Below are 17,692 nucleotides of genomic sequence, written 5' to 3' on the forward strand. Positions count from 1 at the left end.
AAATAAGGATACTTTTTCCTCATATCTTCCTCGACCTCCCACGTAGCCTCTTTTGAATCATGATTACTTCATAAAATATTTATCGATGCTATATCTTTTGTTCTTAACTTTCTTACTGTCTATCGAGAATTTCTATAGGTACCTCTTCATAAGTCAAGCATTCTTTAATTTCTATGGTATCGGTAGGTATTATATGCAACTCATCATGAATGTACTTTCTAAGCATAGACACATGAAAGACAGGATGAATAGAGGACAATTCAATGAGCAACACTAGTTCTTAACCCTTTTTTCCCTTCTTTTTTATAATCTCATAAGGTCCGATAAACCTAGGACTAAGTTTTCCTTTATTACCGAATCTCATAACTCCTTTCATTGGTGAAACTTTCAAAAACACCTAGTCACCAACCATGAACTCTAAGTCACGATGCCTCTAGTCAGAATAGGACTTTTGACGACTCTGAGCCGCTTTCAGTCTTTCTCTAATTAGCTGGACTTTCTCTAAGCCTCACAAACAAACTCTGGACCAATCAACGACACCTCTGCTGGTTCAAACTAACCCACCGGATACCTATATCTTTGCCCATACAATGCTTCACTAGGAGCCATACCAATGCTGGCCTGATAACTGTTATTGTAAGCAAATTCTATAAGTGGAAAATGATCATCCCAATTACCTTCAAAATGTATAACACATGCTCGCAACATATCTTCAATAGTTTAAGTGGTCCTTTCTGCCTGACCATCGATCTGTGGATGGAAAGCGGTGCTCAAATTGACCTTGGTACCTAATCTTTTCTGAAATGCCTGCCAAAAATGAGCCGTGAAATGAGGGCCTCTGTCAGATATGACTGAAACTGGAGTACCATGCAATTGGACTATATCTTTTATGTACAACTGCGCATACTGCTCTGCGGAGTCTGTCGTCTTTACTGGTAGGAAATGAGCGGACTTTGTGAGTCAGTCTACGATAACCCGAATTGCATCATGTTTGCGGTATGTGCGAGGCATACCTACCACGAAATCCAAATTAATCATCTCCCATTTCCACTGTGGTATCTCTATATCCTAAGCTAGGCCACTCGGACTCTGATGCTCGGCTTTGTCTTGTTGGCAATTCAAACATTTGGCCACATGATCTGCTACTTGTTTCTGCATGCCTTTCCACCAGTACAACTCTTTCAAGTCCAGGTACATTTTGGTAGCTCCTGGGTGGATAGAGTACCTCGAGCTGTGAGCTTCTTCCATTATGGCCTTCTTAAGACCATCTACATCAGACACATATAACCGATCACTCAACTTTAAAACTCCATCACTTCCTAGAGTGAAAGTGATTACTTTGTTTCTGAATTCTTCTTTTAACTTTACTAAGTACGGATCTTCATCTTGCTTAGCCTTAACATGCACAATAAGAGAGGATTGCGCTAAGGCATAAGCAGTTATACCTCCTTCTTTGGTCTCATCCAATCTAATTCCATCATTTGTCAGTTTTTGAATTTCTCAACCCAAAGTCAGCCTTTGTACTGCAAGATGGGCCAAGACACCTATTAACTTCCTACTAAGTGCATCTGCTAGCACATTAACTTTGCCCGGGTGATAAAGGGTATTGATGTCATAATCCTTCAATAGCTCGAGCCACCTTCTCTGTCTTAAATTTAACTCTTTCTACTTAAAAATGTACTGGAGGCTTTTGTGATCTGTAAACACTTCAGAATGATAGCCATAAAGATAGTGTCGCCATATCATTAATGCAAACACCAATGCTGCAAGCTCCAAGTGGAGTAGTTCTTCTCATGATTCTTTAACTGCTTGAAAGCATAAGCAATAACTTTTCCATCTTGTATAAGAGCACAACTAAGACCAACTCTGGAGGCATCACAATACATTGTAAACCTACCCAAACCTGTCGGCAAGGTTAACATATGTGTAGTGGTCAACCTCTTCTTAAACTCTTAAAAACTCTGCTCACAAGTATCTGACCACTGGATCTTAACTGCTTTCTGAGTCAACTTAGTTAATGGAGCTGCAAGTGAGGAAAGTCCCTCTACAAACCTTCTATAGTAGCCATCTAACCCCAAGAAACTCCTGATTTTGGTAGGCATTGTCGGCCTTGGCCAGTTCTTGACTGCTTCTGTCTTCTGAGGGTCTACTTTTATTCCTTCACTAGATACGACTCTGGCCTAAGACTGCCACTAACTGCAACCAGAACACATATTTTGAAAACTTGGTATAAAGTTCATTCTCCTTCAAGGTCTGCAAGGCTATCTTAAGGTGTTCTGCATGCTCTTCATTGCCTTTAGAGTATACTAGAATATCGTCTATAAATACGATAATAAAGGTATCGAGGACTGGCTTGAAAACTCTGTTCGTGAGGTCCATGAATGCAGTTGGAGCATTTTTCAGCCCGAAGGACATTACTAGAAATTCATAGTGCCTGTAGCGAGTTCTAAAGATTGTTTTAGATATATCCTCCTCTCTGATTCTCAACTGATGGTACCCCGACCTCAAGTCTATTTTTGAAAAGTACTTTGCACCCTGAAGTTAATCAAATAAATCATCAATTCTTGGCAGTGGGTACTTGTTCTTAATGGTAACTTTATTCAACTGGCGATAGTCGACGGACATTCTGAGAGACCCATCTTTCTTCTTGACAAACAGGACCGGGGCACCACACGGTGAAACACTCGGCCTGATGAAGCCCATGTCAAGAAGTCCTTTCAACTATTCTCTCAATTCATTAATTTCTGCTGGAGCCATCTTAACAGGATGTATAGATATGGGTTGAGTGCCTAGCATGAGATTGATGCTAAATTCTATGATTCTTTCATGAGGGAGTCCGGGAAGGTAATCTAGGAAAACTTCTGGAAATTCTCTAACAACTGGCACAGATTGAAGAGTTGGTGGTTCTGATTCTGGATTAATAATGTGAGCCAAATAGGCGAGACACCCCTTACCGATCATTCGATGTGCCTTAAGGTAAGAAATAAATTACCTACAAGCGATACTGAACTACCCTTCACTCTAAGACTTCTTCATTTGGTAATTAGAACCTGACTATCTTGGCATGACAATCTAACATGGCATAGCAGGAAGAAAAACAATCTATACCTATGATCACGTCAATATCCACCAATTCTAACTCTATGAGATCGGCCTCGGTGCTACGACCTTGGACTAAAACTATACTACCTCTATAGACTCTTGTGGCTTTCACTGACTCGCCAACTGGAGTAGATACTAGGAACGTGTCACTAAGTTGTTCAGGTTTTAGCCCAAGGTTAATTGCAAAGTATGGAGTCACGTACGAAAACGTTGAACCTGGATCAATTATGGCATAAGCATTATGTAGCAGACTAGAAGTATGCCTGTAATAAATTATGCAGATGCCTCTACACTCTGACGATCAAGTGTAGCAAACAAACGGGGTTGTCCCCCTCCCTGAGTAACTCGATCTGCACCTCTACATGCTCTGTGCCCGGCCTGATTATGAGAACTACAAGCCTGAGGTGGTGCAACTATAGTAGCTGAGCAACTAGAAGGACGAGTTGATCCCCCACTGAAATTATGTTGCAACTTTGGGCAGTTTGCCATTATAGGGCCACTCTCTCTATAATGATAGCAAACTTGAAACCTGAGCTTGCACTGAACCGAATGTTGCCACTTACATGTACCACAAAGACCTTGTTGTTGTGAATGTTTCTCAACATGACTTTGGCTATATGAGGATGGTGTCATAAAATTTTGATTCTGGCAAGACTGGTTTCCATAACTCTGCGTACATCTGAAAGAAGACTCACCACCTGACTTATGACTGGACTGAGTTGGTGCTAATGACCCCTTATTGAAGGAACCCCTTCCTCATCCGCTGGATGTACCAATAAACCCGCCCGCAGTCCGGGATTTCTTATTATGCTCTTTTTCTTCTCTCTTTTGTTGTCTGTCTTTTTCTAAGTGCTTGGTGAAACCCACAACAGATGAGAAAGATGTGATTCCTACCGCTGCAGGTGATGTCGTATCCTTAATGTGATAAGCCAAACCGCCAACAAACTTACGGATCTTTATTTTTTCTGTCTTAACCATGTGAGGAGAATGCTTAGCCAAACTTATGAATTCCGTGTAGTACTGTTGCACACTTTTATTCCCTTGCTTGAGCTGCTTGAACTCTTTAGCCTTAGCTTCTCTATGCTCTTCTAGTATAAAATTAGCCATGAAGGCCTCTTCAAATTCTTACCAAGTAGGCGAAACAACATCTTCATCTCTTTCCCTTTCCCATATCCTAGGTGTCAGCCACATCTCTACATTGGTAGGCAACCATCTCCATAACTTCATTATCAAATGCCTTCATCGCTCGGAGGGATTTCTTGACACACTCCAGCCACAACATTGGATCTTCATAAACTACAGTACCATGCAATTAGACTATATCTTTGATGTACAACTGCGCATGCTGCTCTGCGGAGTCTATCATCTTTACTAGTAGGAAATGAGCGGACTATGTGAATCGGTCTAGGATTAACCAAATTGAATCATGCTTGCGGTATGTGCAAGGCATACCTACTACGAAATCCATATTAATCATCTCCCATTTCCACTGTGGTATCTCTATATCCTAAGCTAGGCCACTAGGCCTCTGATGCCCGGCTTTGTCTTGTTGGCAATTCAAACATTTGGCCACATGATCTGCTACTTGTTTCTGCATGCCTTTCCACCAGTACAACTCTTTCAAGTCCAGGTACATTTTGGTAGCTTCTGGGTGGATAGAGTACCTCGAGCTGTGAGCTTCTTCCATTATGGCCTTCCTAAGACCATCTACATTAGACACATATAACCGATCACTCAACTTTAAAACTCCATCACTTCCTATAGTGAAAGTGATTACTTTGTTTCTGAATTCTTCTTTTAACTTTACTAAGTACGGATCTTCATCTTGCTTAGCCTTAACATGCACAATAAGAGAGTATTGCGCTAAGGCATAAGCAGTTATACCTCCTTCTTCGGTCTCATCCAATCTAATTCCATCATTTGCCAGTTTTTGAATTTCTCAACCCAAAGTCAGCCTTTGTACTGCAAGATGGGCCAAGACACCTATTAACTTCCTACTAAGTGCATCTGCTATCACATTAACTTTGCCTGGGTGATAAAGGGTATTGATGTCATAATCCTTCAATAGCTCGAGCCACCTTCTCTGTCTTAAATTTAACTCTTTCTACTTAAAAATGTACTGGAGGCTTTTGTGATCTGTAAACACTTTCAGAATGCTCTCCATAAAGGTAGTGTCGCCATATCTTTAATGCAAACACCACTGCTACAAGCTCCAAGTGGAGTAGTTCTTCTCATGATTCTTTAATTGCCTGGAAGCATAAGCAATAAATTTACCATCTTGCATAAGAACACAACCAAGACCAACTCTGGAGGCATCACAATACATTGTGAACCCACCCGAACCTGGCGGCAAGGTTAACACATGTGCAGTGGTCAACCTCTTCTTAAACTCTTGAAAACTCTGCTCACAAGCGTATGACCACTGGATCTTAACTGCTTTCTGAGTCAACTTAGTTAATGGAGCTTCAAGTGAGGAAAATCCCTCTACAAACCTTCTATAGTATCCAGCTAACCCCAAGAAACTCCTGATTTTGGTAGGCGTTGTCGGCCTTGGACAGTTCTTGGCTGCTTCTGTCTTCTAAGGGTCTACTTTTATTCCTTCACTAGATACGACTCTGGCCTAAGATTGCCACTGACTGCAGCCAGAACTCACATTTTGAAAACTTGGTATAAAGCTCATTCTCCTTCAAGGTCTGCAAGGCTATCTTGAGGTGCTCTGCATGCTCTTCATTGCCTTTAGAGTATACCAGAATATCGTCTATAAAAACGATAATAAAGGTATCAAGGAATGACTTGAAAACTCTATTCATGATGTCCATGAATGCAGCTGGAGCATTTTTTAGCTCGAATGACATTACTAGAAATTCATAGTGCCCTTAGCGAGTTCTAAAGGTTGTTTTAGATATATCCTCTTCTCTGATTCTCAACTGATGGTACCTCGACCTTAAGTCTATATTTTAAAAGTACTTTGCACCCTGAAGTTAATCAAATAAATCAATAATTCTTGGTAGTGGGTACTTGTTCTTAATGGTAACTTTATTCAACTGCTAATAGTCCACGCACATTCTGAGTGACCTATCTTTATTCTTGACAAACAGGACTGGGGCACCACACGGTGAAACACTCGACCTGATGAAGCCCTTATCAAGAAGGCCTTTCAACTATTCTCTCAATTCATTAATTTCTACTGGAGCCATCCTATAAGGAGGTATAGATATGGGTTGAGTGCCTGGCATGAGATCGATGCCAAAGTCTATGATTCTTTCATAAGGGAGTCCGGGAAGGTAATCTAGGAAAACTTCTGGAAATTCTCTAACAACTGGCACATACTGAAGAGTTGGTGGTTCTGATTCTGGATTAATGATGTGAGCCAAATAGGTGAGACATCCCTTACCGACCATTCGATGTGCCTTAAGTTAAGAAATAAACTTACCTACAAGTGATAATGAACTACCCTTCCTTTCTAAGACTTCTTCATTTGGTAATTAGAACCTGACTATCTTGGCATGACAATCTAACATGGCATAGCAGGAAGAAAACCAATCTATACCCATGATCACACCGATATCCACCAATTCTAACTCTATGAGATCGGCCTCGGTGCTACGACCATGGATTGAAACTATACAACCTCTATAGACTCTTGTGGCTTTCACTGACTCGCCAATTGGAGTAGATACTAGGAAGGGGTCACTAAGTTGTTCAGGTTCTAGCCCGAGATTAATTGCAAAGTATGGAGTCATGTACGAAAATAATTGTCACACCTCCTTTTTCCCGGGGGGATATGGGATAAGGGAGTTTTTTCAATTAAAGTGGCATTAATCGAAATGGAATTATTTATTTAATTTCAGAGTCGCCACTTGGAATAATTTATGGTATCCCAAGTCACCGGTTTATTTTAAATCCCAAATCGAGGAAATTTGACTCAGTTTGAAGTCTGCGAAACCAGAAAAAACTAGGTAAGGAATTCTGTTAACCCGCAAGAAGGTGTTAGGCACTCCCGAATTCTGTGATTCTAGCACGGTCGATTAATGATTTATACATGGCCTATTTTGTCTAATTATTTATTTTAGGACCTATGTTAATTTTTACCATTTACCGCTATTAATCACTTGATAATCCGTATTTAAAGAATTAATTTAAGATGAGTTACACGTACGTATACTCAATTGCTAGCGTTTGGTTTATTTAAGAAAAAAGATTTGGTCAAAGCTGCACAAACACATACTTTGAATTTATTTGAAAGAAACGTAATCGTGATAGCAATTTAAAAATAATTGCGCCTAAAGCATTTCTACAAGTGTTTGATTAGGGCATTTTATTTACTAATATTTACCAGTAGCAGGAATAAAATGCAACAGTAAGCAAAAAACATAAAAAATAAAAAATAAATAAGCTTAACACTGATTAATCCATTTTAGTTAATTATTTAATACAAACGAAATAACAGATGATGTAAAAATTAACAGAATATATTTAAGCCCTTATCTTGTATATTTTTTAATTAAGTTCGGTTTAATTAGTCAATTAATTATAACGGAGTATAACTAACAAAACAAAAATAGAATGCGTAAATAACGAAAAATAGCAGAATAAATAAAAATGCGGAAAAAAATAAAAAAAATAATTTTTAAAAATGCGAAAATAACAGAAATAAATAAAAATGCGGAAATAACAGAAAAAATAGCAAAAAGCAAAATTAAATGGGTCTAACCGTGAAAAAACCCTCATGCCAAGATTCCCGTCTAGGATCTGAGATCCTTGATGGGAGATCTTGGCAGGAGTATTTTTTGACGGCTAGGTGGATTTTAGGGTTTTGAAAAATAGATCTAGTCGGAGAAAAAACCCTCATGCCAAGACCCCTATCTAGGATGTGAGACCCGTGAAAGAAGCTCTTGGCCTGAGGATTTCTAGATGGACTAGGTAGGGTTTTGACAGATCTAGGGTTATTGGTGGAGGTTTTAGAGATTTGGTTAGTAAGATGAGGTTTATGAGGACGAGAGGAGGGTATGGGGTGAGTTTGAGTGGGTTTGAAGTTCCACCGCCACCTTAAGCGATTTCTGGTGGCGGCATAGGGGAAGGATTTTAGGGCGGTAGGGTTTGGTGGTGGTTTAAGGTGGAGGAAGATGGTGGCGGCTATGGATTTGGGGCGGCCAGGGTTTGGACGATTAAGAGAGAGATGTGAGAGAGTAGGGGAATTTGGAAATGGGGGGAGGGGGGTGAAGGGTTTAGGACAGTTTTATACTTAGGTGGTGGAGGGAGGGAGTTCCGGGGCCGTTAGATCATTCGAAGATCAACGACCTGGATAGATTGTAGCCTAAATGGCGTCGTTTGGTCTTTAGAGGGGGCGAACCGGTTTGGGAGTATTGGGCTTGTGCGTTTTTGGGTTAATTTTAGGGATTGGGCTGGTTTTTTTACACTGGCCCAGTCCGATTAAATTACTTAAACCCATAAGTAATTTAATTAATTCCAAAAATCTAATTAACTTAAAAAATCCTAATTAAGTACTAGGCTATCTTAATTTGTAAAATTAAACCAACTATCTATTTGTATTATTTAACTAATTAATCTTAAGTTATAAGAAGTAAAACTACTAATTTTAACATAAAAACTAACAATAAATAATTTTTGTGATTTCCTATTAATAACATTATTAAATTGCGCAATTAGGTGTTAAATTAAATTTAAAACCTAATAATGCAAGATGATGAAGGTTTAAATATTTTTTGTTATTCTATGATTTCAAAAATGCTAAAAATGCATGAGAAATGCAACTAAATGCAAATAATTGCGAATAATTAACAAAAATCCTTAAAAAAATAAATATGAATAATTTATGTATTAATTTTGTTGGAATATTTTGGTAGGGTAAAAATTACATACTCACAACGTTGAACCTGGATCAATTATGGCATAAGCATTATGAGAGCAGACTAGAAGTATACATGTAATAAATTCTGCAGATGCCTCTGCACTCTGACGATCAAGTGTAGCAAACAAACGGGGTTGTGCCCCCTCCCTGAGTAGCTCGATTTGCACCTCTGCATGCTCCGTGCCCGACCTGATTATGAGAACCACGAGCCTGAGGTGGTGCAACTGTAGTAGCTGAGCAACTAGAAAGACGAGTTGATCCCCCACTGAAATTACGTTGCAACTTTGGGCAGTTTCATTCTTGAGGATTTAGAACAACTCAAAAGTTCATTCACTCTTGAGGACTTAGAATTGTTCTGTCTATTTGATTGAGGTGGAATCTCATCTTTTCTCTTGTTCTGATTGACCATGAAGGCTTTAAACATCTCCATGGAACTGCTGACAGCATTAAAAATCTGACCCTCCTAGAGATATAGATGTCTGAGCCGGAATTGCTGCAAGGGGTGGCACTAGATCCTGAGGTATTTGCTCACCATGATCCACCTCTTCTTCATGTTGAACCCCCTTTGTGGATTTATCCTTCTTTTCTAATGTTGAAGCCTTCTTAGTTTTACCTTGAGCCACAATAGTAGCAATAGGTTCTTGAGCAGTATCCTGAGGGTCAGTGTCAGAGTTGCTTGTACGAGCCATTTCTGCGAGTTTTAGAGAAAGAATACATTAGATAATTTCATAGAGGTAGGATCTACCGCACGATCTAAAGTGTAAAAATAAGACTTTTCCTAGATGCTTTTCGCCTCCTGTTTATAAGTATGGTGCGCTTCATACCCGTAAACAATACTCTACTAACACTTTTTCATAGACCCCTAGGACTCCATAAACCTGATGCTCTAACACCAAGTTTATCACGACTCATTTTCTAAACAAGCCGTGACCGGCATCCGATCGTTAAATTTGACCGAGAGAACCATCTGCGCTTATCAAAACTATTATAATTTCAAACTTTATATGCAACAAGGTAATACTTTAATCAAATACTTTTAATTAATTTGAATATCTAAATAAACAAACTCCAAAATTTTATTAATAGTAACTACTGAAATACTACAAAGTTATTATCAAAAATACTTGAATCATAACCCACCGACTGTGTCTATGAAGCCTCTATTGATAAACTGACGCCTGCTCAGAATATGAGATTTCCTGGCCAGTTCTCCAAGTAAACAAAGAAATAGCTAAATAATGACGACTCAAAGGAATACTCCACGAACAAAAGTGGAGCTCGCCGATAGCACTGGAAGTAAGGGAAGTTCTAACATGTAGCCTGCTCTCCTGCAAAATCGGTTCCTATGTTGTATCCCAGACCAATGCAGATTCCCAAAAGAGAATGTCCGTACCATCAATTATACTCAGTGCATCTCAACGACATGGGACGAAACTTTAATAAAATATATATTACAAGCAAAGATTCTAAATGCATGGAAAACATAAAACATCTAAGAACAATTCTAAAATAATTGCATAACGACAATTTATAGATATTCTAAAAGAAATTCTTTTCTTTTTCTTTCTTATCAAAAACAAAATACTTCACTTTATGCTTTGGGAGTTCCAACTATCCTGACTTATTTCTGTCTTAGTCACCGTGTGATCGGCACAGGTTCGATCCCAACCTGATCGAATAGGCCCAATCTACATGGAGTCACTCGCTTCATGGTTCTCAACGCTCTTGTATCATACCTTAGCTTGGCTAGGCAAATTCTCATCAACGAGACCCTTGGCTCGTTTGCTCCCTACTTTGGCACAAGTAGTTTTAGAAAGTCAACGTCTCGGTCAGGACCCTCGGCCTGGACGATGACCCTTATTAGAATAGAGGATACTCCCAAAATATATTTCTTTCTAAAACCTTTTCTTGTGACTTTTCAAATCTAAATCTTGTTTGAAAGTGATCTATCAATATTCATAATAATATTCTGGAGTGTATACATAGCATAAGCATGAAATAAAATTACTCAACGTATTTTTAAAAGTTCTATCTAACTCTTGAAACTTTAACATGTAAGATCATAGAATAAAGCATAAAAATATGAAAAATAGACGCTTATACTTCTCGAGTAAAATATATAAGTTTTAACTAGAATATACTTAGTCAACATATACTCACTAGTTCCAATTAAGCACATGTTGACTCTTTAAAGTATTTTATCAAACACTTTGTGGGCATATTTTTGTGAGTAGAACAACTTTAGCAAAGGATTATATCCACTCATCTCAAAACTCCTCGAGCCAATACGTAGGCTCCAGTCATGGGTGAAGCTACATGCCTTAAAGTTCGTCGGAAAATTACATTGCGTATATAGGTAAAATATTAGGTTTTAGAGATATATAACATATATTGAACACTCTTTGTTGGAGAATATTTTCACTTCTTTCATGTTTGAACAATATTGAAGAAATTTCAGGCTTCGCCACTGACTCCAGTCCAATTTATACCCGTCAAACAATCGATTCTAAAATATTAGTGATGGAGCACAAGGTAGAGGCCGCGTGGAAGCTAATTATCAAATTCTGGTCATGCATCTCACAATAATATTGAGCCTTTCATACCCACCTATTACAATTGTTGGGGCCGAGGACACACCTCAAGACAATGTGTCCAAGTCCAAAATATAACAACCACAATGGTTTGAACCCCATCTAACTACACTTCATCTCCCACTGTATCCACCAAACCGTGGATCATTGACTTTGAAGTAACCCATCACTTGACTTTTGAACTGGAGAACCTTGACATTCACTCCGAATAACCAGCATAAAATAATGGATAACTAAGCTCTCTTAAGAGTTCTTTTGAAAATTACATTTCTATGCACCTCCTTAGGCTCATTCTTATTTCAACTCATTTAATTACTTAAAAAATGAGCTTCAATGGAACTTTCGAAGAGCTTCATTCTTTCGTATATACTTCATATTAAAAGGACAATTCTAGCACACCATGACTAATTTAATTTAACAGTTGAATGGATCATGGTTCGTAAAAAGGACTTGTATACTTCCGTCGCAACTAAAAATAATTTTAAAGAAAAGTTCATTACATTGGGATATCGGGGAGGGGAAGGCCAAAAAGGAAGTAGCGGGAATCAAACTAGGAACCCGGAACCAAAATGTGGTTCTTTTGGACTCAAAGAACCAAAATGTGTAGAATATGAGCAGTGACCATAATATATATAATGCCTTTTAAAAGAGCATTATACCTTAACGGCCGTTTGCCCAGTTAAGTATAGCGCCTTTTAAAAAGGCGCTATATATATAAAGCCCTTTTGAAAGGCGTTATATATATTATGTGGACCCACCAATAATTTTTCTGGGCTTAAATGACATAACAATAATTTAACTGGGTATAGCGCCCATATTTAAGGCGTTATACCTCAAATAATTGTACCCCCCGGACTGGTTTGTACCTTATTTAAAGAGGTTAAGGATTCTGTAAAAATTCATTCATAAATATTCCCAAGTCTTCTGAAATATTTCTTTGTTAAGTTGTTTTGCATTTTGTCATAATGTTTGAAGAGCGAAAAATTAGGGTTTCATTATATTGGGGGGGGGGGGGTGAGGTTGTGGTGGCGAATAACTCAATAAGCTATAGTTTATCTCCACAGTGTTATGTTAAGTTTTCACTTACAATGGAGTATGATACATTTTCATTGTTATGTAAAAAAATGAGTATGAGCAAACGTTCGGTGAATATTAAAGTAACCGGAAGATATCTGTATTTTGTCACTCCGCAAAGGATTACTTGTTATGTTGAGTTTAACATCGAAGACGATGAAACTATGAGAGATATTTTGAGGACTTCAGATGAATATCAGGAATTTATTGTGATAAAAATGTTGGAAATGTATGTCAAGGCTAAAGACGTTCGCAATAATGAGGTTGCGCAAAGTAGGGATATCCCTCAGTCATCGGGTGATTATTTTGGAGAAGTTTTAGCCGAACAGGTTCCGGCTGAAAGAGTTTGGCATGATCTAAACTTATCTCCACGGGCGAATGAGGAGCGAGGAAATAATTTCTCTCCTAGTTTACATAATCCACAAGACGAGTGGTAATCTTCAATTTTCTTTTGTGTTACGATGTTTATTTTTGATGTATTGAATTTGTATTAACACTCATATATTCCACATGGGGTACCGGCCAGATATGAATTTTACAAGTTATGAACCAACGCCCAGTTGGAATATGCCTAGTTCTGGTATGTTGGATCATGGTAGTCCATCCTGGAGTCATTACCAACAGGATAATATTCATAATGGGATGTCAACACATTACGATTTGTAAGTGAAGTGATAAATCTATATGTAAAGTTTGGATCAATTTGAGTAACTCATTATTTTGTTTGTTGTGCAGTGAAAATGAGCAACTTAAAGGTCATGTCCTTACTCAATTGCACAAAGACGAGATATTTAATCTGGATCTGGCAGATGCGCAGAGTCAGGAAGAGAATAGTGATTATGATAACAATACCGATGAGTCTAGAGATGACACACCCTTACCCAATAAGGGTGATGAGGAGGAGGAAGAGAATGTTGAACCTGATTTGACGAGGGAGCATGCTCCACCTCCCGTTAGACCAAGAGTGTACGAGTCCCACATGTTGTTTCATTCCAGGGAGATTCCCTACCTTAATTATTTTCCAAGTATGCCGGATGAGGATGCCCTCACAAGGGATATTGATGAAATTCAGACAGCAATGTGGGATGAATCTAGAGCAACAGTGGTGTCAAAGGGCATGCTTTTTCCCGATAAAGCGTGCCTAAGTAGGGCGGTGTGAACGTACAACGTAAAAGAGTATCGTGAGATCACGGTATTAGAGTCATCTCCAGATGTATACAAGGTAGTCTATCGTAGATGGTTTATGGGTTGTAATTGGATATTGCGTGCGAGGAAGAAGAAAACAAATATGTGGGTTGTGGGTAAATACATTGGCACCCACAATTGTGAAATGGACACATTCAGTGGGAATCATTTTAACTTGAATGTTGACTTGATTTCTCTTTTCTTGATTCCACACATTGAAGCATCCATAAGATACAAGATCAAAGAGTGTCTAACATCTATCCACCAGGAATATGGGTGTACCATTACCAAATGAAAGGCATTTCTCGGGCGCAAACGTGCGTTTGAAATTGTTTATGGTAACTGGGATAAGTCCTTTTGCATCTCTACCCAGGTATATGGATGCATTGCAACACTTTAACCCCGGTACTGTTGTTGAATAGAAGCTTGAGCGGAGTCCGAGAATACCAGAACATATATTCAAATATGTGTTCTGGGCATTTAAACCAACAATTGATGGTTTTGTGCATTGCCGGCTGATAATATCCATAGACGACACTCATGTCTATGGAAAGTATGATATTAAGTTGGTGATCGTCGTTGCAGTAGATGCTATTGGAAGTATATTTTCCCTAGCTTTTGCTATTTGTGCCAATGAAAGCCAAGGGACGTGGACACTATTTTTGAACCACTTGAAGGAGTACTTTGTCAGACATCGTTCAGGTATTTGTCTAATATCTGATCGGCATGGTGGTATTTTAAGTTCTGTACAGAATTTGCGTGCATGGCAGAAACCGTATGCCTACCACCGTTACTGTGCGAGGCACCTGAAGGCCAATTTCCAGAAGGCATATCCCATTAAGGATTTGCATTATTTAATGTGGATGGATGCAACATATCACCAAGAGTGTAAATTTAGGAGGCACATAGAATCTATCAGGCAGGAAAATGAAGGAGCCTATCGTTAGTTGATGCGACATGAGCTAAACAAGTGGACTTTGCATGCAGATGGTGGCAGATGATGGGGAATTCTGACTATAAATGTGTCAGAGTCTTTCAACGGGTTAGTGAAGTCTGCACGTGGATTGTCTGCCACTGCCATGGTGCGGATGTCATTCAAGCAGATGATGGAGAGGTTTGTTGAAAGGGCTAGAGGTGCATCGTCATTGAGGGAAAGAGGCATTGAATTTATACCAATATCAATGAAAAGATTTGAGAAATACAGGAGGCGAGCACATTGGCATTCATATTTACAGTATTGCAACGAGCGAAATATTTTTGAAGTTTGCACCGCTATCTATCAAAATCGGGAGAATAATATGCACACCGTAAATAAAGCCAGGAGGTTATGCTCTTGTGGAAAATGGTACATCTACCACATGTCGTGCTCACATGCCATGAAGTGCTTTCAACATACAGGTTTCGCGGCAACTAACTACATTGATAAATAATATAGTGTTGTTGCATACTTAAACACCTATAGTGGCCAGTTGCAGCCAGTGGGTGCTGAGCATTATTGGCCGCTGAAACTATTTACAATGGTGTGTAATAAGGAGTATATACGTCAATGACAAGTGCAAAAAAGAATGCATATACAGAACCAAATGGATGTTGGTGATATCGTTTATGTGCGTATATGTGGCATATGCTCGCAAACAGTACACGACCGTCGTAAATGTCCTTCAGCTAATTTGGGTGGCGGTGGTAATTCAACTCCTAGTGGAAGTTCATCCAATGTGCCTAATTATCAAGGATACACGTAGTGTTTTGTTTCCGTAATTTATTATAATAAGTGTATGTACTTGTTCATCTTGCAGAATGTATGAAATAAAATTATGTTTCAATTGCTGTTAAGTCTTATTGATATTTAGCATTAATACTTCAGTACAACAATTTAACATAAACCCCATTTAAAAAAAACAATTATCATTCACCATTATCGTCGTTGTCTAGCACAATTTCAATGTCACTGTCTTCATCTTCTTCCTCAACATCGTGTACACACCCTTCGGGACTGAGGGCATCGTAATCTAGGCCCCAATTGACACACATATCTCATATTTTATCGCTAGCATCAATAAGAACCTTTTCTTGAGTTCAAAAACAATATGGGACTCCAACGTCCAACGTCTGTGGTAGAAACTTAGGTAGTCCCTCCCACTCGACAACTGTTGGGAAAACAGGATAATCATCGTCTCTATGCAATTTATCACTTTCTAACAAATCTCAGACCTGATCCTCCGTTCCTCCCAAGAAGTTAAGATCATCCATTGCATGATGAATATCTAGTGCCTTTTCCATCTTTGTTTTCTCTTTCATCAAATGTAGAATCACTTCCGGTTCATCTTTGTATTTGTTTGCTTGGAAGGTTGCAGACAGTGCTTGTGGCACAACAAGCCTATGCCAGCAACATAGTACTTCGTAATCACACCGTTTTGAGTAAAGGGGAACCCATTGTAGTTGTTTGCCCCAAATTCGCATACCTTCAGGCTTTGTAGAATGCACTTCGCCCTCAATAATGTGCCCTACAACTTTGAGATCAGTGTGTATATTAATAGGCTTATTTTCCAAGGGACGCAGAACACCATATCACTTGTTATCAACCAAGTCAGTGTAGCAACCTAGCATATTTGTTTCAAGGTAGGGATCGATAGTGTTAAGACGTGTTCCATGGGGATTTTTTGAACTACCTTCACCCTTTTGCCTCTTTTTGAACCACTTGTTAAATGTTAGTGGCATTTTTTAAATGGATGTTCTAATATTTATTCAAAAAATCTTTGAAATACGGATGACTTGGTTCAGTTTAAGCAGATATCTTATACCCGAAAGAATCATTATCACGCGAAGCATAGCACGGTGAAATACCACGTTATATGTGTTGTCTTGTCGACCTGAAAAAGTTGTTGTTCTGCAAAAGCTATCTTCTGGAAAAGTTGCATTGTACCCGAAAGAATCATTATCATGCGAAGCATAGCGCAGTGAAATACCACGTTATGTGTGTTGTTTTGTCGACCTGAAAAAGCTGATGTTCTGCAAAAGCTATCTTTTGGAAAAGTTATATTGTACCCTAAAGAATTATTATCACGCGAAATATAGCACGGTGAAATACCACGTTATGTGTTTTATCTTGCCTATAAATAACTAGTGCATTTTAGTTATTATCTGCGCTTAACCAAAGTAAATAGAAAAACTTTCCATAAATTTTTCATTTTTCTTGCATTAACAAATGTCTGGATGCAATGACATACCAAGGTGTTATTGTGGCAAACGTGCGATTTTGAAGCCATGTTGGTCAAATAGTAATGTTGGGCGCAGACGCTGGATATGTCAACGACTTGTAAGTTATTGTTTTGAAAAAATATTTGTTAATAATTTTTATATAAAATGTTAACTAATAGTGTTGTGTTATAATCCCCATTGGTAGGACATAAATCAATGTAGATTTGAAAAATGATATGATGAACCCATTAACCAGGAATACTACAAATCATATTTGTAGTATGTTTGGAATATGACCGGTGAATATAAACTCCAGATCTTTAAAATGCAACGATAAATTGCGGCAGTGCAGGAGAAACTAAAAGAGGCGGAAGAACAAACAAATAGGTTGAAATAGAATTTAAGTGGTTGAAGCAGAGAATAATGGGCGATAGTCACTAAACAAACACATGTATGTGTTGAGTGTAGTATTTTATCTTTATGTTTTCCATGTCATGTATTTTCATTAGTTGTATTGAATTTAAATTATGTTAAGTTGTTATGTTTGTATTTGAAATATAGTATTAAAATAACGAAGAATCCCGAGAAAAAAACATAATGTGCATATAATGTAAACAATAAAAATACGTTGTCCCACATCCTGTATGCTTTAAAGCGGTCGTTGGCCTGA

This window comes from Nicotiana tabacum, chromosome 9 (genome assembly GCF_000715075.1).
Source record: "Nicotiana tabacum cultivar K326 chromosome 9, ASM71507v2, whole genome shotgun sequence".
In the NCBI taxonomy this organism is placed as follows: Eukaryota; Viridiplantae; Streptophyta; class Magnoliopsida; order Solanales; family Solanaceae; genus Nicotiana; species Nicotiana tabacum.